The sequence below is a fragment of the Odocoileus virginianus genome, chromosome 1 (genome assembly GCF_023699985.2).
Source record: "Odocoileus virginianus isolate 20LAN1187 ecotype Illinois chromosome 1, Ovbor_1.2, whole genome shotgun sequence".
Lineage (NCBI taxonomy): Eukaryota > Metazoa > Chordata > Mammalia > Artiodactyla > Cervidae > Odocoileus > Odocoileus virginianus.
Window position 1 is genome coordinate 63,771,142 of NC_069674.1, and position 23,762 is coordinate 63,794,903.

At 39.8% G+C, this 23,762-nt stretch overlaps 1 long non-coding RNA gene, 1 other non-coding gene and 1 pseudogene across 2 annotated transcripts in view; all 3 read right to left on the minus strand.

Annotated features, from left to right (window-relative positions):
- Nucleotides 1-23,762, minus strand: part of LOC139036760 (uncharacterized) — a 234,377-nt gene that overhangs the window by 123,412 nt on the left and 87,203 nt on the right. The gene's annotated exons all lie outside the window — the stretch shown is intronic.
- TRNAW-CCA (transfer RNA tryptophan (anticodon CCA)) lies at nucleotides 10,526-10,597 on the minus strand. Its single transcript has one exon. It is a non-coding gene; the product is annotated as a tRNA-Trp (tRNA).
- The window catches only part of LOC139036623 (ribonuclease P protein subunit p30 pseudogene), a 41,423-nt pseudogene continuing 40,273 nt past the window's right edge, over nucleotides 22,613-23,762 (minus strand).

Below are 23,762 nucleotides of genomic sequence, written 5' to 3' on the forward strand. Positions count from 1 at the left end.
CACACATACATACATACACATATCCCTCTGTTAGTCCTAAAGAATAACGAAGTAACTCAGATAATACAATAGTACTGCTCTCTCTTCTGAAGAGTTCTGTCCTGGATGGTTGAGAGGTTTGAACTCTTGCTTCTTCCCAGTCATAGGGGTTCACCTTAGAGTTCAATGTTTCCCTTCCCTTCAATGTCTTTCCATTAAGACTCCCATACAAATAAGCCTCTGGTGAATCACAGAGCTGGCTATTGATAACCACATCTGTGTGAGACAATTATGATTACACAGCTTATGTATGCCCTGTTCCTGGTTTTTCCAGCCAAAACACTGGAGCCATTCTTAAAAGCAAGGGCAAGCCCTGCAAGGGCTGTTCCGAAGCTTCAAGAGTCTCCCCATTTCCCATTATCTATTTGTTCCATTTAACACCACAGTGCTTGTTCTCATTGGAAGGTGGACACCTGGAAAAATTCTCACAGGAGAATGCCTGCCATATATTGATTTTTTTCTTCCTTCCAGGAACAGAAGATGTTAATAAATTTTGGGTTGTATCGACAAAGGTCACTGCACAGCTATCCTGAGGGACAGAGAATAACAGTTTTGCAAATCCTCTTCTTGAACATTCATCCTTTAAGAATCCTGTTACACCAGTATCTGCTTTGGAATGTGTCTCTTTCAGCTAGTGTTTCTTAAACTGTGGATGCAGACCTATCACAGCATTTTAAAATTTATTTAATGGTTAATGGTTTTCATTTTTAAATAAAAATAAGACAGAATAGAATGGGATGGGATGGGATGGCATAGGATGGCATGAGATGGCATGGGATGGGACAGGACAGAACAGAAATAACAAAGCAAATCACAGATAGCAAGGGTAATACAATGACTTTAATATGACTTGTTTCAGTTTTATGAGTGTGGGTGTATGTTTGTGTGTGTAGTGAGTTGCAATACAGAATATATTTCTTACTGAGGATAATAACAAAAAAGTATTTTAAGCCACTATCAAAATTTACATGGAGATAAATTTTCTTTGGATCTCAAATAAAATAAAAGATAGTTGTAATGGGAAGCTTCCATGTACCTACTGAAATTAGCTAGGAAGGAAGGTTAGGAGTAAATGCCATCATGATCCCAAAATATGTGCCTGGGGAAAAAATGTTATTTTTAAAGTGTCAGAATAAACCCTTCATGCAGCCCAGGCTAGTTTTTGGAATAGTAGAGTTTTAGTCTGCTTTCTCCAAGAGGCAGATACTGAGACAAAAATTCACACAGTTTATTTGAGAAGAGCAGGAACCATCAGTTGGGAGCTATGAGTGATCAACTATGGTCAGTTTCATGCACATGGGAAAACTCAGGGAAATGGTTCACTAGACACCAGAGAATTATTCCACCCAAGGAGCAAGAGAGTAGGCATTTATGTTTACTTTCTGATTCTGCTTAAACCTGCTTCTGGGGCTGGGAGGTGGAAGTGGCAGGTGTTAATTCCCTGGCACTTCCAGTCTGCCCTACTCCTGGGCAGAGCAAGCCAGAGAAGTTTGCACTTTTCTGACAAAAAAAAAAAAAGCATATACTCTGGACAAAAAAAAAAAAAAAAAGCAGATACTGGGACTCTGCCACCATGAAGGGGAGGGGAATTTGCTGAAGTTCCATAGTCACCTGGATTCCCCTGGGTTAAGATGGACAGATTCAAGGCATCTCCAAATCCTGTGCAGGGGAAGGCCTCACCTGCAGGGGGTGTTACTCACAGGTGAGGAACAATTCCTCAGGGCTACCCAGGTGACTGGTAATTTCATACTTTCTCATCAATCATTTAGCTGCAGATTCACAAGGTGGTTCCTTGCTCTGCCAAGTTGTCTGGCCAGATAAATAAATGGAAACCAAAATGGGTTTAGATCTAGTAGTAAAATAAACCTTGGAGACTCAACCACAATGTCAACTGGATTCAGAAAGAAACTCTATATTCTTCAACTCCAACTAACTGAAGAAACTCAACACTTTTGCCCTAGTCAGCTCCAGGGTTAATTCTATCAAATCTGATAGAGCATCAGAGACTCCTCTCCATCAAGTGGTGTATGTGAGTCTGGACTAGTTTGTACAGGTGACTCTTTTCCCTTTCTCCTGGACCCACAGCTAGAGCAAATTTCCCAACCTTTCTTGCAGTGGCCATGTGACTCAGATCTGGCATTGAAATGTGGGAAGAAATTATGTGCTCTATTTCCTGGTCTGAGCTATAAAAACTCTCACATGTTCCTCCATTTTTTAGCTGGATGTCTGTAGACTAAGGGCATCTATGAAAACCACATGTTGAAACAAGAGTCTCTCTCAGCTTGGGTCCTCCAAAGACTGTGCAGAGGAAAGCACCGTCCCCTACCCCATCCCACTCACCAGCACTAATGGGCATTTACATGAGTAAAATCTGAGTTACCAACATTTCAGGGTTTATCTGTTACAGCAGCTGCACTTAACAACACAGCCACCCATGACAGAGGCGAGGCTCACAGCCAGACTGGTTACTCCAGCTGTTTGCTGCCTGCTCCCCTCTCCCTCACAGTCGTGGGGGTCCCAGTATTCTTTACTGCCCAAGGAGGTAGTTTTAGACATACAGGGTGAGTAAGATGGCTAGGAGACACTGTCTTGGAGATGTTTCTCAAGGGAAAATCTTCCATTTTTGCATGTTTTCTGACAAGAATTTTCCATGGCCATGCAGTGAGTCAGAAGCAAAGCAAGAATTCATGTTCTCGCCTGCTAGGGCACCTCCCCCACTCCAAGATGGGGTCTAGGCTCTGTGCTGTGAGTTTGTGGGGAATCAATCACAATAAGGGTCAGGAAATCAGGATTCTACCTTCTGACATAGACCACTGAGAAGACTTTAAGCCCACCAGTTTCAAATAGTTAAAAATCAGCTGGAAAATCCCTTTTTGGTTTAAATACAGTACTGCTCAATCCCTCTCCCAAGTGACTTTATCTGATTAGTATCTGCATGTCATTAGAAATGCATATTCTCATTTTTTAATCTCTAAACTACATAGTCTTATTCACTTATACAAAGAAGAAAATTGAAAGTTCTACCCTATAGTGTCATCACACTTAACAGCTAAGTGCTGCCACCAAGATGTACAAACAAATTAGTTTAAGAATTGGGAAGGAAACATGTTCTAACAGGGTTCTTGAGGCTCTGGACTCTGGGTCTGGTCACCAGGACCAGCTAGTTTCCTCAAGAAAAGAGTTCATGAAGCTCCCGCAATTTTGTGCGTCCTCAGAGAATTTAGGAACATTTCTTCAGCCCTACCCTGAGGAGAAAGATTGCTCAGAGCAGTGTAAAAGGCACAGGGCAAAGAAAGGGGAGGAGGCTCGTGACATGTAGCAGGCCTCCGTTTACAGAGAAACAGCTAAGCTGGGAGTGCCTTGCTCAGCCTATATTTAGTTCATCCAGTGACATCTTTGCACCTCAACACCATCTCTCACGCTAGCAAAGGCTAGAGACCAATCATTTTTCTCATTGTAACAAGGCTCTGACTCACTAGTTCTAAAAAATATATGAGAACAGTAAGACCCAAGGGGACAAGAAAATTCAAAAAAATAATAATTAAAAAAACAGTTGAGCATTCCCTGTAGGCTGAATAAAAAAAAAAAATGATGGTCCTAGAAGTTTTCCAAGAGGCCTCTAGCAAGTTCTTTTATTGTTAGAGCACAAATTCCAACTGCACCAAACACTAGTTTATAATTTCCAATGATGTCTGAAAAACATAAGCCTATTTTTATAATGAGTGTTTGCAAAACAACAACAAAAAAACTGTTAGCACCAACCACAGACCAGCACTGTATCTCACTGCCAATTGTCTTTGAGAGGCTGACTCCAAATGGGAGAGGTGCCACATTCAAGCCAAGTGGTGGCCTGTTTTGGTTTCATCTTGACCTCCCAAAAAGGTTGGAGACAAACTGAATATTTTTCAACCAAATCTCTTCTAAATCTATGCATATCTTACTGCAGAGGTTGGCAAACTTTTTCTGGATCAGATAGTAAATATTTTTAGGCTTTGCAGGACATATGGTCTTTGTCATAACTAGTCAACTTTGCCATTCCACACACTGGCTGTGTTCCAATAAAACTCTATTTTATTGGGAAAAAATACGCAGCAGGCTGAATTTAGCCTGTGGCCAGAGTTCGCTAATCTCTGACTTAGTGGTCAGAGCCACCATTGATGAAGCCAGACTCACAAATACTACCTAGGGCTTCACTATGGGTCCTATGGCCAGGTGTGTTCCCCCATCCCCACCCCAATAAGCTGTTTCAAAAACTCTGTCCTGGTCAAGAAAGCCAAGCAAGAGAAAGTGAATCTATCCCTGTTTTTCTATCAGCACCACAATATTATCACTCAAACTCTAACTTTGTAGGAAACAGAAAGTTACTGGAAATCTGAAATAACTATATATTCTTTTAAGTCTGAACCTGAAAAGAGAATGAAATCTCTGGCAACTCCTGCATCCATCAACAGGAATTGGACTATAAGCCAACTAACTTCTACGAGGTTGGGACTTTGTAAGATCCAGCTTTTGTGATTACAGATAGACCAAGTTCCAGGGCCACAATATAAGATTTGGTTTCTGGGAAGCACTGACACCAGAGCTGTGCAAGAAATATTTGTGGCATGAGGCACATGGGAGACTTAATTAGTTCTTGCATTAAAAAAAATATTAATGAATGGTTGAGTGGTCCACCCAAGTGTGGTCATTTCTGATTTCATGGTACCTGATTGAGGTTCTTTAGCAAAATAACAAAAAGAATTACCTACCTGATAACAAAATGCAGGCTTATAAATGATTCATTTAAGCAAGTATAACTAATACATTTTTCCCAAGGAAGTGGTAAACTCTTACCATCCCAAGTAAAATCTCAAAATCTAGGTCTTGGTTCTGTCTCTTCTCATAAGGCAAAAAGCATGGAGTTGAATGAGAAAAGAGGAGGGCCTTTTTCTTTTTTAGTCAGAATAATTTTTATAAAACAGGAATTATGAAAGAGATCAGGACCTATACCGTATATATGACTGTAAGGATTCAATGAGTTAATTGATATCAATATCTCAACACAGTTCTTTTTTTTTTTAATTAGTTGGAGGCTAATTACTTTACAATATTGTAGTGATTTTTGTCATACATTGACATGAATTAGCCATGGATTTACATGTATTCCCCATCCTGGTGCCCCCCTCCCACCTCCCTCTCCACCCCATCCCTCTGGGTCTTCCCAGTGCACCAGGCCCGAGCACTTGTCTCATGCATCCAACCTGGGCTGGTGATCTGTTTCACCCTAGATAATATACATGTTTCGATGCTGTTCTCTTGAAACATCCCACCCTCGCCTTCTCCCACAGGGTCCAAAAGTCTGTTCTATACATCTGAGTCTCTTTTTCTGTTTTGCATATAGGGTTATCGTTACCATCTTTCTAAATTCCATATATATGTGTTAGTATACTGTGTTGGTCTTTATCTTTCTGGCTTACTTCACTCTGTATAATGGGCTCCAGTTTCATCCATCTCATTAGAACTTATTCAAATGAATTCTTTTTAATGGCTGAGTAATATTCCATGGTGTATATGTCCCACAGCTGCCTTATCCATTCGTCTGCTGATGGGCATCTAGGTTGCTTCCATGTCCTGGCTATTATAAACAGTGCTGCGATGAACATTGGGGTGCACATGTCTCTTTCAGATCTGGTTTCCTCGGTGTGTATGCCCAGAAGTGGGATTGCTGGGTCATATGGGCAGTTCTATTTCCAGTTTTTTAAGAAATCTTCACACTGTTCTCCATAGCGGCTGTACTAGTTTGCATTCCCACCAACAGTGTAAGAGGGTTCCCTTTTCTCTACACCCTCTCCAGCATTTATTGCTTGTAGACTTTTGGAAAGCAGCCATCCTGACTGGCATCAACACAGTTCTTAAACATTATCTCTTAGCACCAATTATCTTCTTGGCTTCTCAGGTTTTAACTTTAGTAATTTTCAAACAGCACTAGTGGTAAAGAACCCACCTGCCAATACAGGAGAGACATAAGAGATTATGGTTCGATCCCTGGGTCAGGAAGATTCCCTGGAGGAAGGCATGGCAACCCACTCCAGTATTCTTGCTTGGAGAATTCCTATGGACAGGGGAGCCTGGAGGGCTACAGTCCACGGGATCTCAAAGAAGCGACTTAACACAAGCACGCACCGTCCACACACTTAAGCTTTCCCTCATCCTTTGTGTCCTTCTGTATCAAGTTGCTTTAGGTATGGCTCTTGCACTGCCTCTCACTCTAGGTTGTACCGTTGGTACTCTGGCCAGGCTCACACTTGCCTCCACTAAGGGCTATTGGACAGGCACTGGAGGGTCCAATGCCAAAGAACACACCAACAGACTGAAGATAGTTACACGCGGGATTGCTCAGGACCAAGGAGTTTCCCAGGATATGGTGGTTGCACTGCTAAGACAGAGACAGTCTGGGCTACCTTGGGTGGTTGGTCACTCTAGCTGGAGCATCTGGGAAATTAATGCAGGCAAGAGTTATTTTTAAGGAAGTCAATTGGCAAGAAGTCAGGGTCTCAAGGTCAGGCTCCACTTCTGGACAAGAATTAGGTTTAAGAAGAGAAGGGATGGAAAGAATAAGGCAAACCCCAGCCCAAGAGACATTAGGCCAATGCTTTTTAAGGAAAGCAAGAACCTAGTTAACAAAACTGAAATTCAAGAAGGCAATGTCATAAGGTCAAGGCTCAACTAGAGCATAGGTGGCATGAGTATTGTGCTATAATTGCTTAAATCTCAATGATTTCAACAAGGCTGAACTATCTCAGCCCCAAGCAAAACAAAGATGCAGATGCTGGGTGAAGCAATCTATCTTGCACTACCCTCTCTCTTTTTTTTTTTTTTTTCTTTTTAACACTCTTAAAATTATGGTAAAATATACAGAAAAATCACCTTCTTCACCAGTTTTAAGTGTACAGTTCAATAACATCAAGCATATTCACATTGCCCTGCAATCTCTAGAATCTGTCAACCTGAAAACTGGAATCATGTACCCACTAAACAACAATTTCTCCATTTCCCCTCCCCCAGCCCCCTACAATCACCATTCTACTTTCTGTTTCTATGAGCTTGATACTCTAGATACTTCATTTCAGTGGAATCAAACAGTATTTGTCTTTTTGTAACTGGCTTATTTCACTTAGTATAATGTCCTCAAGGTTCATCCATGTTATAGTATGTGTCAGAATTTACTTCCTTTTTAAGGCTGAATAATAATCTATGGCACATACCAGATGTTGTTTATCCATTCGTGTGTCAACGGACATTTGGATCACTTCCATCTTTTGTCTATTGTGAAAAACGCTACTATGAACATGAATGTAAAAATCTCTTCGAAACCCTGCTTTCAATTTTTCTGGATAAAAACCCGCACATGGAATTCCTTTGATCTCTTCTTAAGCTCTCAACCTGACCTCCACATCTCCTTATAGAATCTCTGTGGCTTTTCTCAGGGTGATAAGAGCTTGCTACCCTTCCCATGGAACAGCTCTGCCCTGCTACTGTTACCAAGGCTATAGTTGCTGCTTCTGCTGTACTTTCAAACTCTTGGGACTGGAATGTTAATTTTTTCGGCATGGTCATCCATTCATTCATTTACTGAAGAAATACTGACTATAAGGCTGAAACATGAAGACTGAGAAGATAACAGCCAGTGAAAAGTAGAGGGGAGAAGAGCATCAGAAGTCAAGCAAGCATCATGTGTGAAGACTGACACCTGATACATCTTTTCTCACCTTCCCTGATTTTCTACTACTCTTCCACATCAGGGCACACCCTCTTAGGCTCCATAGAGAGTCTGCCTCACCTAGTACCTTCCTAATCATCTGGCCAGGAAAGATTCCTCCTTGACCTTCCTTGGGTCCTCACCACCAGATGCAGCCACCTCATCACCTCCAGCAACCTCATACCTGCTTATCTCCAACAAAACTCACAGCAGATGCTGACCGCACTGACTCCTGGAAACAATGATTCTTCCTCTCTGCTCTTCAGTGGACTGGGATAGGTTCTTTATCTTGCCCAAGTCTTTTGAGATAGACAAGAACAGCACCTAAGGCAAAGGCCCCCCTGGAAATATCTGTCCCTTAGGAGAAAACATTCCATTATCATTTCTCTCTCTTTTCAAATTTCCAGGAGAAAACATTCCATTATCATTTCTCTCTCTTTTAAAATTTCCCTTTTAATAAATCATATTGAAACCCTAAACCCTAATTTCAGTATGTAATATGAATAACTTCCTACAATTACCCATGAATTGTCTTCAACAGATAGGTCATCGGGTGGTATGCTGCTGGTCACATTCAAAAGGAGATCACCTTGATCTGGAATCACATCCTCTAGTCTGATCCTTTCTAACAAATCAAGAAAACTCAGAAAATTTTCTTATTAACTTTATCATTCTAGTTTTTGTTGGACCTTTTAATTTAATAATATCTCTTGGTTTTTTATGCCAAAATTGTTTTCAAACAAAATGAAACAAAAAAGCAGGTATATGTTCCATTTATATTGGTCCTCAAAGACCAAAAATGAATCAGGAGGTAGCTTAAAGGTGACTTTCAACTTCATTGTGTGAAATTTCATCAAAATTTCCAAAATGCATATTTTTCAGTTCAGTTCAGTACAGTTCAGTCGCTCAGTCGTATCCGACTCTTTGCGACCCCATGAATCGCAGCACTCCAGGCCTCCCTGTCCACCACCAACTCCCGGAGATTACTCAAACTCATGTCCATCGAGTCGGTGATGCCATCCAGCCACCTCATCCTCTGTCGTCCCCTTCTCCTCCTGCCCCCAATCCCTCCCAGCATCAAGCATATTTTTAACAAGCTGCAATTAGGGTTTAAGAGGATGGTGTTCTGCGAATGTTAGTGCATAGACTGCCATCTACTGGGCATTTATGATTTAAAAAATAGCTAAACTGATCTAGGACCAAGGGATTTAATAGCTTAAGCATGATCTGTAAAAGAAAAATATGTCACAAATATTATTAATTTAATAACAAAGGTAAGTATCTAAATGGCTGAATGGAATAAATAAGTAGAATATGCAATCACAGCAATATTCCATCTGGAAATACTTGTTACTAAGGAGTTTTCATTTGTTACTCTGATGAAAATAGAATAGCTATGTTCACGCTAATAAAACGACTTTCAAAATGTGATACAGCAGAGAGCAGAGATAACTCATATCATGCTTCCTATGGTAAAGTAAAAGTAGATGCGTGGAACTTCCCTTTTTTCCAAAATGATTGCAGAATAGGACATTCTGTCTAATCATACATTCTGAAAACATACATTATAAGTGTGTACACAGTTACGGAAATTTATAGAAGCTTACCATTTTCTAAGAAATTGAAATAAAATCACACTTACAATGCTGAATTTTTCATAAGTTAAGTTCAACCTTCATTTCAGAAGCCAGTTCTGGGTTTTGTAGTGTTTTGTGATTATTATTAAAAACCTTATTTTTTATAATATTGCCAAAAATACATTTAGTTGAGCTTTGACCAGTTGTTACTCTAGATAAGTGCTAGACTGATTGGATGCCAGAAAAATACTAGAGTTTCACATTTTTAAATGCTCAAAGTACATACACATGGGAGTGACAAGGTGGGTTCTGAATATTTGGCATACAAATGGGAGTAGCAAGGTGGGTTTTTTGCACAGTAATTTTATAATAAGGGGGAAATTTGGGATAGGGTAGACTTAGGAATGAAAAACCTAAAACTCATTATAGATATTGCAACCAATTTTTATAAGTCACATATCATTTTTGTACTTATTTTGGAGCAAATTTTCCCATGCATATATACCTTGTTAGAGAGGTCCTTTCAATAACAATATGGTAAGTTGCTCCCAGTCATCCTAAGTCTTAGAAAAATGTGTGTGTGAGTGTATATATGTGTATGTGTTTACGAATATGTATGTGTAATATATGGGGCTTCCCAGGTGGCTTGGTGATAAAGAATCTGCCTGCAAATGCAGCAGACGCTGGAGATGTAGGTTCGATCCCTGGGTTGGGAAGATCCCCTGGAGGAGGAAATGGCAACCCTCTCCAGTACTCTTGCATGGGAAATCCCATGGACAGAGGAGCCTGCCTATCTGGTGGAGAAGAGTCGGACACAACTGAGCGATTGAACATGCACGTGTGTAATATGTACATCTGCATGTATGAGTGTTTGTGTGTTGTTGGAGGAGTTGTTCATTCAGCAATGGCGGTTAAATTAAAATATGTTCTATGATGCCATAGAAATCAAGATATTATACACTAGTGAAAGAGTTAGATGAGTAGGTTAAATTTTAACTGCAAGAGCACAAGAGAAAGTATGAAAGTGAAAAGTGAAGTCACTCAGTCGTGTCCGACTCTTTTTTCCGACTCTTTGCGACCCCGTGGACTGTAGCCCACCAGGCTCCTCCGTCCATGGGATTCTCCAGGAAAGAATACTGGAGTGGGTTACCATTTCCTTCTCCAGGGGATCTTCCCAACCCAGGGATCGAACCCGGGTCTCCCGCACTGGAGGCAGACGCTTTAACCTCTGAGCCACCAGGGAAGCCCAAGAGAAAGTATACCTAATGATAAATATTTTGAAATGAATAAAATAGGATGAAGTTTCTATTCAAAATCCTTTACTATTTTCAGAGTAGAATTCAAGAAAGCTAAAATTTAAGTTAATCCACATTTTAAAAAAACTGTCCATTTTTTCTTTGCAGAAATTATAATAGAAAGAAAAGCATATGTTTCAATATCTCATGGGACTCCTGAGCTTTTTTTTTAACCTGAACTTTCAAACACAAAAAATTAGTTTAGAAAAATAATTATAGGGGTTGGGTTTTGAAATTCATGCTTACTAATTGTTACAAAGTGTTCTCTGTTTTTGTATGTTTTCATCCTTGTTGTGAACCAGAAGGAAAAAAAATCTTTGCTTTACCTTAATTCTATTAAATCAGACTTACATAGATGAAACCATGAGAGGAAATTCAATTATGGAATCAATCCTGAAGCACTTGTACAGTGAAATCTGACCTCCCCCAAAATGGGAGTGGTGAAAATGAAATAACAAGAGTCACATATAGTCAATCAGCATATAAAGTACCAATTTAAGTATATTGGTGAATATCACTCCAAATTTATCAAGAAGTTCCCATATTTCCTACACTCTATAAATCTATATGGTCTAAGATGGCAACCACTAGTCATATGTGACCATTTAAATTTAAATTAAACTTGTTATTTGTTGTTGTTTCATCACTAAGTCGTGTCTGACTCTTCTGCAAACCCATGGGTTGTAGCCCGCCAGGCTCCTCTGTCCATGGGATTTCCCAGGCAAGAATACTGGGATATAGTCACTCAATTGTGTCCTACCCTTTGCAACCCCACGGACTGTAGCCTGCCAGGCTCCTCTGTCCATTGGATTCTCAAGGCAAGAATACTAGAGTGGGTTACCATGCCCTTCTCCAGAGGCTCTTCCCAACCCAAAGATTGAACCCAGGTCTCCTGCATTGCAAGCAGATTCTTTACCCTTTGAACTACAGAGATGATCTAAAAATACTGGAGCAGACTGCCATTTCCTTTTCCAGGAGGTCTTCCCAACCCAGGGATCAAACCTGTGTCTCCCAGTGGCAGGCAGATTCTTTACCAGTGAGCCACCTAAAACTAAAATTTAGTTCCTCAGTCTCACTAGCTACATATCAAGTTTCAAGTATTGGGTTGGCAAAAAAGTTCATAAGATAGTACAGAAAATCTCAAACTTTTACGCCATCTCAATATTAAGCAAAGCAGATATAGACAGTGTTACTACAAATTATTAAAATTCTATCTTAGTCTTTGTTATAACTTGTAACATTAGTTTTTTTTTTAAACAAAAGAATAACAATACTCCTCCAACTAACAACTGTTTTATTTACTAATTTATTGGGTGGACATATTCCAAGCTTCAAAATGGAGTTGGCTGGCATACGTATCCAATGCTTAAGATACCTTACAGGGTACTAGAGTTTGAAAGAGCCTAGAGATACATGAGATCCATCCCTCTCATTTTACCAATGAGGTCATTCAGACAGACTTGAAGAGGAAAACAGTTTGCACAAGAACACAGGAGCTGCAGTGTTGTGTGGCGGCCTGGAGAGGAGGGGAGTTTGGCAGAGCATGGACACATGTTTATGTATGGCTGAGTCCCCTTTGCTATTTAGCTGAAACTATCACAACACTGTTAACTGGCTATACATGCGTGCTAAGTCGGTCATGTAGACTCTTTGGGACCCCATGGACTGTACCCCAACAGGCTTCAATGCCCATGAGATTCTCCAGGCAAGAATACTCGAGTGGGTTGTCATGCCCTCCTCCAGGAGATCTCCCCCACCCAGAGATTGAAACTGCATCTCTTATGTCTTCTGCTTTGGCAGGCAAATTCTTTACCACTAGCACCACCTAGGAAGCCTGTTAACTGGCTATACCCCAACACAAAATTAAAAGTTAAAAAAAGAAAAAAACACAGGAGCTACCCAGTTCCATATCTGGAATCCAGCCTTCTGACTTCAAATCCCATTCTACAATTTGGATACCAAAGAGTAAGTTATATCTTTCCTGAGACTACATCATAACCTGAATAAATCTCACAAGGTTTATAAAGAAATTAAATGAAATTTTTAAAATGGAGACTCAATACACTTTGTATGGAAATGTTCAGCAGTACTCAAAACTAACACTAGGTGTCATATCATTAGATTTGAAAAGCTAAACCTGATGAAAACACAGTTATATATTTAATCAAAAATTATTTGTCTTCCAAAACTCACTACAAAATTATACACATTGCATGGTAAAGTAGTTTTGCTTGACTTGGTTGTCCCTACAGATTTGGCCAATATAATCAGTCAGTCCTACCTCTGATTTGTGTTCTTAGAAGAGAACAGTATTTACTAAATTGATTTTTGTTAACTATTTGGGAACATCTTTAATTGTTCTCCACATTTGAGAAGAAACCAAAATAGCCAATGCTTCTTAACTGTAAAGAGACTTAGGGTGGCATAATAATTCACCCTTATGTTGTGTGCTTAATAACTGAAAGGTAGCATAGCTCCAGGGCAAACATAGAAAGTCTCTCCTTTAGATGATTTACAGAAACAGATACAAATATAAGTCAATAAACAGAGCTCTAACCCCAGCCGGCAAAAGACAAACTAGCAGGTTGAAGACCAGGGATACTAGGGAAGGATTTAAGCAGAGGAAGGAGACAATTCATGGCAAAGCAGATTAGGATGTGGGCTTAACATGCGGGGCATGTGGCAGAAAAGGTTGTGAGTCCAAAGCCAGTTCAGGGACTGAGGGCAGAGTGAAGAGGAAAGCCTGGCAAGAGAAGGAAACAGGAAGGAATGTAGGTAGAGATAAGGGCTACAATCTAGCCAGCCATGACTCTGCTCCTCCCTCTGAAGATGAGAACTTGATATAAGGGAAATTAGGGGACAAAGTCAAGGAAAGAGGCAATAGAATTAGAAAACCTTGAAAGGAAAATGAACTAATGAACTCACTGTAATTCTGGGGAAAATGGGAAGAGTGAGAGTAAAGAAATCAGAGTTCAGGCACAAGAGAAATTCAGATGAAAATATTCAAACCAAAATATGGGCACATGATATCACTTTAGCATTTGAGAACAAGAATTCCACACTCTGTGATAAAGTTAACTTGACTTGGTAAGTTTTACAGCAGATCGTGCCATGCATGCTCCTGTTTTCTGATGTATGGACACTCTGGAAACATCAGGGGCACCTCAAGCATATCACTCAAGATGCCTAGACTTATGCCTGAGAGTCTATGATCCTATGACCCTAATGATCCTCCTAGCGGAGTTTTCAGATACTACAGGAAACAGGTCATGCACCTGTGGACAAGTGGACAAAGTCTGCCCTTGGGGAGTTATCCTTTTAAAGCCCTCTCACCTTTTTAGGAGCCCATGCAAAAGTCCGTGGATCATTTAAAACTGTCTTTACATAGCCCCTACTCCACACATTACAACATTCTACCAAACCTTATTCCCTCAGGGTATCGAGTTTCTAGTCTAACAAAGAAAAAGAAAGGTAATATGCTAATGGAAAGGTCTGAGGTTTATAACATGTAAACATGGCTACACATTGGGCTAGCCCTGCATTACAAGAGAAAAACCACAATTACATTAAGAACACTTACAAAGTTAGGAAACTCATTGTTTCCTATGTGCATTTCTTCTTGTATTTATAGGAATCAGATTTCCAATGTTCTCAGACTGATCCCTTTGGCTTTGCATTTTAAAGACAATCTTATAAAACTGGAGGAAACCCTGCTGTTTTCTGTCTGTATTCTTAGATCTAGGAAAATTAAAATAATGGCTAAAAGAATGCAGTCATAGTGTGAGTAAAAAGGATTATCTTCCCAGGCTTTTAAACCCCATGGAGTTACAGGGTGCCACAGAGAAGCCTTAGAGCCTTTTACTGGGGAAGGACGTGCCCTGGCAAGAGGGGAATATCAGTGGGTATGGTTTATGGCCCCATTCCCCTAGCTTTATTCTTCATTTATCTGTTTTATGCACTGAAGTTCACATAAAAAAAATTGTTTTAATGGTTCTATAGGTAAATGTTTAACAGCCAACTCCAGAGAGTGCAAAAAACCCTGATCTTTAGTGTTTTTCCATTTTTCATGCTGTAAGCACTCCCAGTATGGCCAGTTTCAAGCTGCCAACATGAAGGCTCTGAATGCAAACTTGGGAAGAAATGCACTCAGTCAGCTTGCACAAGCTGGTATGAGTCAGTTCCAGTACACTTCTATACACTTCATTAATGAATGGACCAAAATTGGAACTCAGAACCATCACAATAAAGCACAATGCCATTACACATTCCAATAATCCTGGGCTAAAATTACCCATATCAATGTCTAAATCTCATATCTAAAAATTTGAATTTGGATCATCTTTGTCATGGTGACTCAAACATTTCACAAGTAGACAAATGTTTAATTAGGCAAGTAAATGTCAGAATCATGTATTTAGGATTTTCAGCTTCAATAGGAGCTTGGAGTTTCTTAGCCCAATAACACTTAATAAGCCTAAATCCCTACTGTAATTGATTTTTTCAGCTTATGAGTAAATCCTCCCAATGACAGAAAATTTACTACCTCTCAGATTACCCATTCCATCTTTAGTTATGAAACACCTTTTCTTAAGTAAACCAAATATTTATCACCTTGAAGCTTTATCCATTTGTCATCATCAACCATATGGAGCCAAGCAGAATAAATAAAATTAAACATTCACATTAACAGCCTCTTGGCTGGAACACTAACATGTCTATGATTCTTCTCTTTCCAGTTCAAGAACCCTTTGATTTTTTTTAATTTTAAGCCCTGTAGGACTTCCCCAGTAGCTCAGCTGGTAAAGAATCAGCCTGCAATGAAGGAGACCCCGGTTCAATTCCTGGATCGGGAAGATCCACTGGAGAAGGGATAGGCTACCCATTCCCGTATTCTGGCCTGGAGAATTCCATGGACAGAGGAGACTGGCAGGCTACAGACCATGGGGTCGCAGAATTAGACACGACTAAGCAACTGAACTACCACCACCTCCATCTCCGTGAATAAGTCAGCAATTTGCACTATCTCAGGGTAGTTGCATTTGGTCAGGAGTTAGAACAAATGCCAGAAGATAAATGCCCACTAGCCTCAATTTCATGCTACATAACAAATCTGGTCCAAGGGTAGGGTGACTAGAGAAAGCTCTAAAACAACTCAAGAGTTTCAAATAGAGAATTCAAAAATCTGAGTGTATTTTGTACCATTATGAGGCACTAGGGTCTGGAGTGGAGCTGCTTTAAGTTCAAGGAAACCCTTGAGTGCAGAGGTTGAGACCAGGTAAATGCTGAGGCTAGTCTGAGCTCTTAGGTTTAAGCACTTTGATCACAGGGAGCCCTTTAGTTCCTGGTCACCCAATAAATAGTGACTGTGCCATATGTTGAGAACTCCGGTCCTCCTTGTAGGATCCCTAGTTGTTTCCCTGGAGGTAGTAATACTTTATGAACCAATGAAAACAAGATAAAACCCTCAAGCTTAACCTCTAAATTTATCTAGTTCCTCCAAGGTGGAAGCTGAGTGATGAACAAAAAGGCAGAGCAGGCCTCAAATGGACACACTCCAAAATTTACAGGAGGTGACCTTGTTCTGGATAAAGGAAGGAAGTGAGTATGGCCTCTTGTGTTCAGTCAGGGAGATTTGGGGAAATTCAGTCTAGGAAATGTGGACAGTCCCAAAGAAATCCTTGTCAAGGACAGTGTCACTCAGGAAAGGTAGAGAGGAATACATTTGAAATTCCCCAGGAAGCTGGAACTATAAAATGACCATGTATTTTTGTTGAGTGTGTAGTAAAGGGAAGATAAAAGGAATAATTAGAAAAGGGGTGGAAATATCATTTTATTCAGTCTTTATCATTTTATTTTAATGTTACTAAACTTACAAAATAATCAGTTTTGAATCATTTTTCTAATGACAAAACTAAGTCTCAGAAAGGTAAAAGACTGACCCAAGATCACAACTAGCAAATAAAAAGTCAGAATTCAAAAATCAGATTTGTTTGACCCCCAAATTAACGCTTTACTCCCATAAGAAAGAAGAGAGAAGAATGGGAAGGAAAAATTGTTAACTGAGTTCCTCAGGTCAGTTCAGTCGCTCAGTCATGTCCCAATCTTTGCGATCCCATGGACTATAGCATGCCAGGCTTCCCTGTCCATCACCAACTCCCGGAGCCTACTCACACTCATGTCCATCATGTCAGTGATGCCATCCAACCATCTCATCTTCCGTTGTCCCCTTTTCCTCCCGCCTTCAATCTTTCCCAGCATTAAGGGTCTTTTCCAGTGAGTTGGTTCTTCACATCAGGTGGCCAAAGTACTGGAGTTTCAGCTTCAGCATCAGTCCTTCCAGTGAATATTCAGGACTGATTTCCTTTAGGATTGACTAATTACTATGCTAGGCACTTTACACATCTATTTATTTTTATTATGTACTCTTTACATCAACAAATATAGTTGGCATTTTCATTCTGCTTTACATTTGTAACTGTGGTTTCCTGGGTAAGTTTGAGAGTCTGACAGCACATTAATCCCCTCCTGTCTCTTTTCACTCACCCCCAGACTCTCTCCTCTGATACGCTCAAGGTTTCTGGTCAGTAGCTAAAATATTCAAAGGCCCAGACCTATTGATGTCTCTCAGACTACAACTCAAAACAGTCATCTTCAGGCTGGGGAATCTCATAAGTGACATGAGAAGGACATTGCTCCAGAGTAAACCAGGGCTCCAGTACTGCCTCAAAAAGGAGAGGCCACTGAACAAAGCAGGCAGACCAAGGGCTTCTCCTCCACCGCGAGAGGGCACTGTTCTTGTTTTGTCCATGGTTGTACTGCCACTGCAGGATGCTGCACATCTCTAAGCTCTGTCAAGGAAGAGCAAGACATTTGTCCTCATCGCCTTTAGTACAAAGTACTACAGTCACTGAGACTCCAAGCCAAACCACCTAGGGCTCAACCTTGCAGCCCTTTCAAGTGGTTCACAGAGAAGTCTTGCCAAAGCTAAAGTAAGTTTCCCTTCACTTCCCTGAACCACTGATCATGACCTGCCCAGTAGTCCTCTTTTTCTACACCCATCATTATTTTATTTTAGGAGTTGTATCATGTATTCCCATCCCTGGGCCTTGCTCAAGGAAACCCTGGTCCACTGTGATAGAGTTCCTGACTCAAATGACAGAAAAATTGGAATTGAGTGGGGACAGGGCACGGACAGTAAGTTATCCTGGTCCCTTCTCTTGCCGGAGTCTTCTGTGCTCCTTATGCAAAATACAAACTGAGCTACTCTATTCCCAAATAGTCATTTTTCATCTCACAGGGGAAGAAAAAAAGTTGGCCTACCATATTGTCAGATTCTCCAAACATAGATGAAAAAAATGAAGTTATAACAAAGAAAGAAAAAAGCAAAGAGAAAGAAAAAAACATACCCAAGTTCTTTCAGGTAGTTAGTAGAGATTCAAACCTATGTCTGATTTCACAGTAACATGTACCTCAAAGAAAACAATTTTCTGAGATTCAAAATTCAGTGTGTACCATTCATTCTTGTGGTACATACCCTGGGAACCCAGCCACATGCCATGAGAAGCTTAAGCCAATGGAGAGGCCACTGGTAGGTACTGTAATCTGAGGTCCTAGCTGAGGCTAGCCTTTCAGTCTTCCAGCACCCCCGCCATTCCAGTCACCCTCAGCTATTTGAGTCTTCCCAGCTAAGGCTCCAGACACCAAAGAATAAAGAATCCATCTCTGCTTGTGCCTTATGAATTACTAACCACCACAGAATCAGTGAGCACAGTAAAACAGCCGCTGCTTCACCCTCAACTCCAAAGTTTGGCGAGATTTGTTATGCAGCAAAAGGTAACTGGGGAAATCATCAGAAGGACTAAGAGATCAAAGGCCTTAAAAAGTAAGGTTTTAGATCATCCTAAACAAACAGCATCAAAATGCTGGAAAGTGCATTCTGTCACATAAGTTATCCAAGGCAAGTCTCTCCATTATAACTTTTGGCTGAGGGACTCAATATGCACATTACTAGGTATTGTTAACTAAGTGTTGTTCATGCTGGGCTGGGAAAACCTTTACTGGCAACAGTGGAACATCTGAATGTGGAATTCTCTGCCATGGAAAATATAAAAACCATTCTTCAGTGAAAAACACTGATCATCTGGAAAAAAGCTTTATCAGTATCTTACTGATGTTTTTCAGTTTCTTTGAGGTAAAAACAGTTTCTCTTAGGTCAATAAGACATTCATTAACTTTTAATAAAGGGTCCCCTTTGTGCAGAAAACACTGAATAAAAGAAAAACTGTCCAAATTGTGGAAGAGATTAGAAAAATCTATGAAGTATAAGACAAAGACCCATAAATATGGAATTGACTTTCATATTTCTTGTTTCCTTAGCATATATGGAGTGTCATATATCACATGTGTTGAATATGTGTATGAATTTATGACTGAAACAAAACAAACAAAATGAACTTCTGCTATTAAATCTCTTGGTTCTGTATAACTAAAATGTAAGAATAAAATTTTTGATAGCCCTAATTCCATCATTTCTCTCTCATAGTAGCAAGCAGTTAAAGTCAAGCAGGACATATAACTTTATATATGTATTTATAGACTTGTAACCATATACATTTATTTACAGACTGTCTCAGTTCATTTATGATGCTATAACAATACCATTGACTGGAGAGTTCATGATAGAACTTTATTTCTCATAGTCTGAAGGCTGGGAAGTCCAGGATCAAGACACTGGCAGATTTGGCATCTAGTGAGAGTTCACTTCCTGTTCATAAATGGCTATCTTTTTATTGTGTCCTCACATGGTGGAAGAAGAGAGGAAGCTCTCTGGGGTCACTTTTATATGGGCATTAATCTCATTCCTGAGGGGATTAGTGCCTTTATCAGATTCCCCAATGGTCCCACCTGCAAATACCCTCATAAAGGGGGTCAGGTTTCCTCACATGAATCTGAGGCATACACAAACATTCAGTCTATAGCAGAGACTGCCTACTGTCCATAGTCAAACATTTATTCATATATTTATTTATTAAGAAAATATATACTGAACACCAACTCTGTCAGGCAGTACTGGAGTGGTGAATAAGAGAGACAAGATCCCTCTCCTCATTAAGCTTACATTCTGGAGGAGACAGTTAAATTATAAATAAGTGAATAAATATATGGCTGCTGGGATTCAAGAAAAAAGCAGATTAGATACAAAACTTTGAAACATGACGTCACACAGCAAAGGAGTAGAGTAGGTATTTGTTTTTCACCTGTCCAGAATATCACCTCCCTCCCTTTGAGCCGCTTGACTTCCATTTAAGTGAAACCTATTGATCGTGAAGGAACACCCACCTCCCACAATTGAAACCAATGGTCAAGAGCCTCCCTCTCCTCATCCTGCTGTAACAGGGACCTGCGTGTATTACTGAGGTGCAGCCAATCAAGAGTTTGATTCTTGATGACAGATTCCTCACAAATCTCAAGGGTGGCAGGCTAACCAGCCCACATCTGTAAAGAGGATTTTGCCATTTGTGATGGTTAATTTTATATGTCAACTTAGCGAGACAATGGTAGCGAGATACTGGGTCAAACGTTATCCTAGATATTTCTCAGAAAAGAGTTTTTAGATGAGATTAATATTTAAGCTAGAACATTCTGAGTCTCTGAGTAATATGGGTGTGCCTCACCTAATCCGAAGAAAGCCTATTGACCTCCCATTGAGACAAAAGGAATTCTGCCAGGAGACTGCCTTTGGATTCAAGCTGCAACATCAATATTTTCCTTAATCTCTAGCCTGCTGGCCTACCCTGCAGATTTTGAACTTGCCAGCCTCCACAGTTATATGAGTCAATCCCCTAAAATAAATCTCTCTGGATAGGTGGATAGTGGGTAGGTAGACAGGGATTTGGGTAAATTATCCCTCTTTCTCTGTCTCCTGCTCATGACAGACAGCAGAGCTTGAAACGATGCACCTTGGCAGACACAGGAAAACTGTAGCTTATGCAGCTTGTGGTCTCTTCAATGTCTTTTGCTTAACATCATTTGCCTTACCTTCCTTGAAAAAGTCTCCTCATACCAGTAAATCACATCCCTACTTAGAGCATTTTTGGCATCCTCACATTAATTCTGTATAAAGATAAAAGGTATCTTTGTCTCCCCAGCTAGGTCCTTCAGAGCAGAGGTCATGTTATACACCCTTCATGCCACCCATGGCAATCCTTCAAGATCTTGCCCGTGGTGGCTTTCCAGCAACGGTCTCTTGAGGTGGTGGAAGTGCAATGCCTGAATGAAAGACCAGCTTTCACTTTGAAAATGCATCTTTGCCCCAGTGAATTCTAAACATCTGAGCACATGATTTCATGCATGAAAATAACTTTTTAACAAATTATTTACAAATAGACATCTAATAAAGATAAAACATTGCAATGATTTTTCCAGGAACACAGTTAGCTAAAAATAATCTGAGAAAAAGGTTACAATTGTCCTTATATTTAGTAAGCTGTGTTTTAAGCTGTTTGCCTGTGTGATTATCTATAGCCTTTTTCTTTCATTGAGACTACATTTTGTCAATGTTTGAGGTGAAGATAAAAAAGAAACTGGGGTATCTGCCCACATATCCCTTACTGACAGTGAAAGGATAAAGAGAGACGAAAGGGAACAGAAAGTGGGAAGGGCATTAAAGCTATTCATTATCCATTCAGAAGGTCAAGAGACAGAATCAAAGATGCCAAAAGGAGACTGAGTACATCATCTTGCTCTCTCCAACTATGTATTGCTGTGCATTAAAGAAATCAGGTAAAGGACTGAGGCAAGTGGTTAAAGGTTTATAGGCTGAACACAGCTAAGTTGTGATATTTAACACACTAATAATGAAGACTTCTTTATGAATTCCTCTTAAGAACTGTAGCTTTAAAGCATTCCTATTTAGGCAAAAATGTTCCCAAGGCAGCTCCCATTTTTTCTGTGATTTTTATGAGCTTGAAGTTAAGCTGAAGAATCACAAAATAAGAGGTTGCAGATATGAGTCCCACTCTTACTTGTTTGTATTTTTTGAAGTTTTAGAAGTTGGTAAGGGGAAGCAGCAAAGAAAGAGAAAACAGCTAAGAAACTTCAAATTCTTAAGGGTTTATTGCCATCTGCTACTGGCAACTAATTCAAATTTTAATTAGTAAGTTATTAATTATAATGAGAAAGTTAAAAGGATCAAGTTGATGAAAATTGCTAGGCCAGAGCCTAAGTAATATTAGTATGATGGTCTTATGTAGCCACTGAAAAAGGAAAATTCAGCCCCTATAGTTTTAAAATCTCTTCAAATTTATCACAGAGACCATTAACCACCAAGCTCAAATGCAAAAGGCTATGAGACAACAAAGTAAAATTTAAAGCAGCTGAAAGGGAACTTGGTTTCCAGTATAACTTACCCATTAAATTACTATCATCATGGACTCATTTTCATCACAATCCAAGTTACTGGCTTTTACTATGAGATTCTAATAGGCAATATAGGAAAATTCTTGTTCTGTTACAGAGCTCCAAACATGGTGATTATGCTATTTCAATGTCTTGTACACACAAACAGCAGTCAATAAAACCCCATCATGAACAGTTCTCTGCATGTAGTGCCTAATAAATGTTATACAATGTGAGTTTCTGTAATTGCCTAAAACATGTGCAAAACAAGGTCTTCAAAGAAATCCAGGTCTTTATTTTTTTTTTTTTAACCCCTTAACAAAAGTTTTATTAGTCCTCAAAATAATCACTTTTTGAGTAGTAAAACTAAAAAATAATAAGCCATGTATACCAAGTGAACCTGAAAAGCATGCACTTCAAAATGAACAAGAAACATTTTTAAAGAGTCTCTTGTATTAAAACATCTTATTCAAGTATACCTGCCATTTATCACTTAATGCAAAGGATAAACAAACTAGTCTTTGTTTCTCTCCCAAAATATATCTAAATTCATTACGGGGACAGTCTTTTTTTGATGCTTTACTAGGTTTTGTTATTTTAATGGCTTGAATATAAGATTGTTTTTATAGACTAGTGACATCTGGCTCCAAGTGCAAACAGTGAAGCATACAGGGGTTCCGTTTCTGTTCAGAGCGGCTGATGGACTCTGAAAGGGCAGAGTGTTGACCGAGATGGAGGGTTCTTTTCAGCTCTCACACTTGGCTTTTTTGCAGGCTGGAAGAGAATCATCATCTGCTTCTGATGTCCGAGGTTTCTTCACCGTGGAAATAATTCCAAAAGCAGTTTTTCTAGTTTCTCCATGCAGAAGCACTGCTCGGCAGTTGGTGGACACTGCAGCCTTGGCATCACTTTCAGACAGCCCAAACAGCAACCCTAAGTTTGCCACATTGTATGGGCCTCTTATTTCTAAAGGCCTTTCTGCAGCACTAGATACAATTACATTCTTTCCTTTGCAGACCTGCATTAAATTGAGGGCGTTGGAAATTGTGTACCTTCTCATCGTGGAGTCTTTGATAGCAGGGCTATAGAGAAGTTCAAAGCCCACTCCTCGGTCAATTGCCACATTAATAGGGGGTCTTTTGAAATAAAATGGTAGCTTCTCTGTTACAGTTATGCAGACTAAATCCACATCTAAATGTGTACAAGCAACATGAAAAAGTTTTTCTGTCTTTGGAAAAACTGCAACAATATCATACAGCCGGACTCTTGAAGAAGTTGCTCTCAAAACATTACAGTGTGATGGATCCAAAACGATAATTGTTAGTCGAGTTAAAATTTTAATTGGTTTTGATTTTCCCTGTACAATTGGCAAAGTTGTAAAGAGTTCAGAAACAGGTACTGGTTTTTCAATTTCCTGTTTCTTTTCCTTAAATTCAACAACATGATTGATGGCAACCACTGAATAGCCCAGGTGGGCAGTGTTCTCCACGAGCCCGCGCAGCGCCTTCAGGTCGGAACCCGCCCGTAGGTCCAAAATCCAGGTCTTTAATGTGTCACTTCCAATTCTTATCCAAGAAGTAGGGCTTATACCTGGGCTTTAGGTATGTAAGGGCCACTGAGGCTTTGGACAGCTAACTTCACCTCTCGAGCCTCAGTGCTTTTATGAGCAAAATAAAGAGAATAGTGATAACAATAACAAAGAGATAATAGTAATAG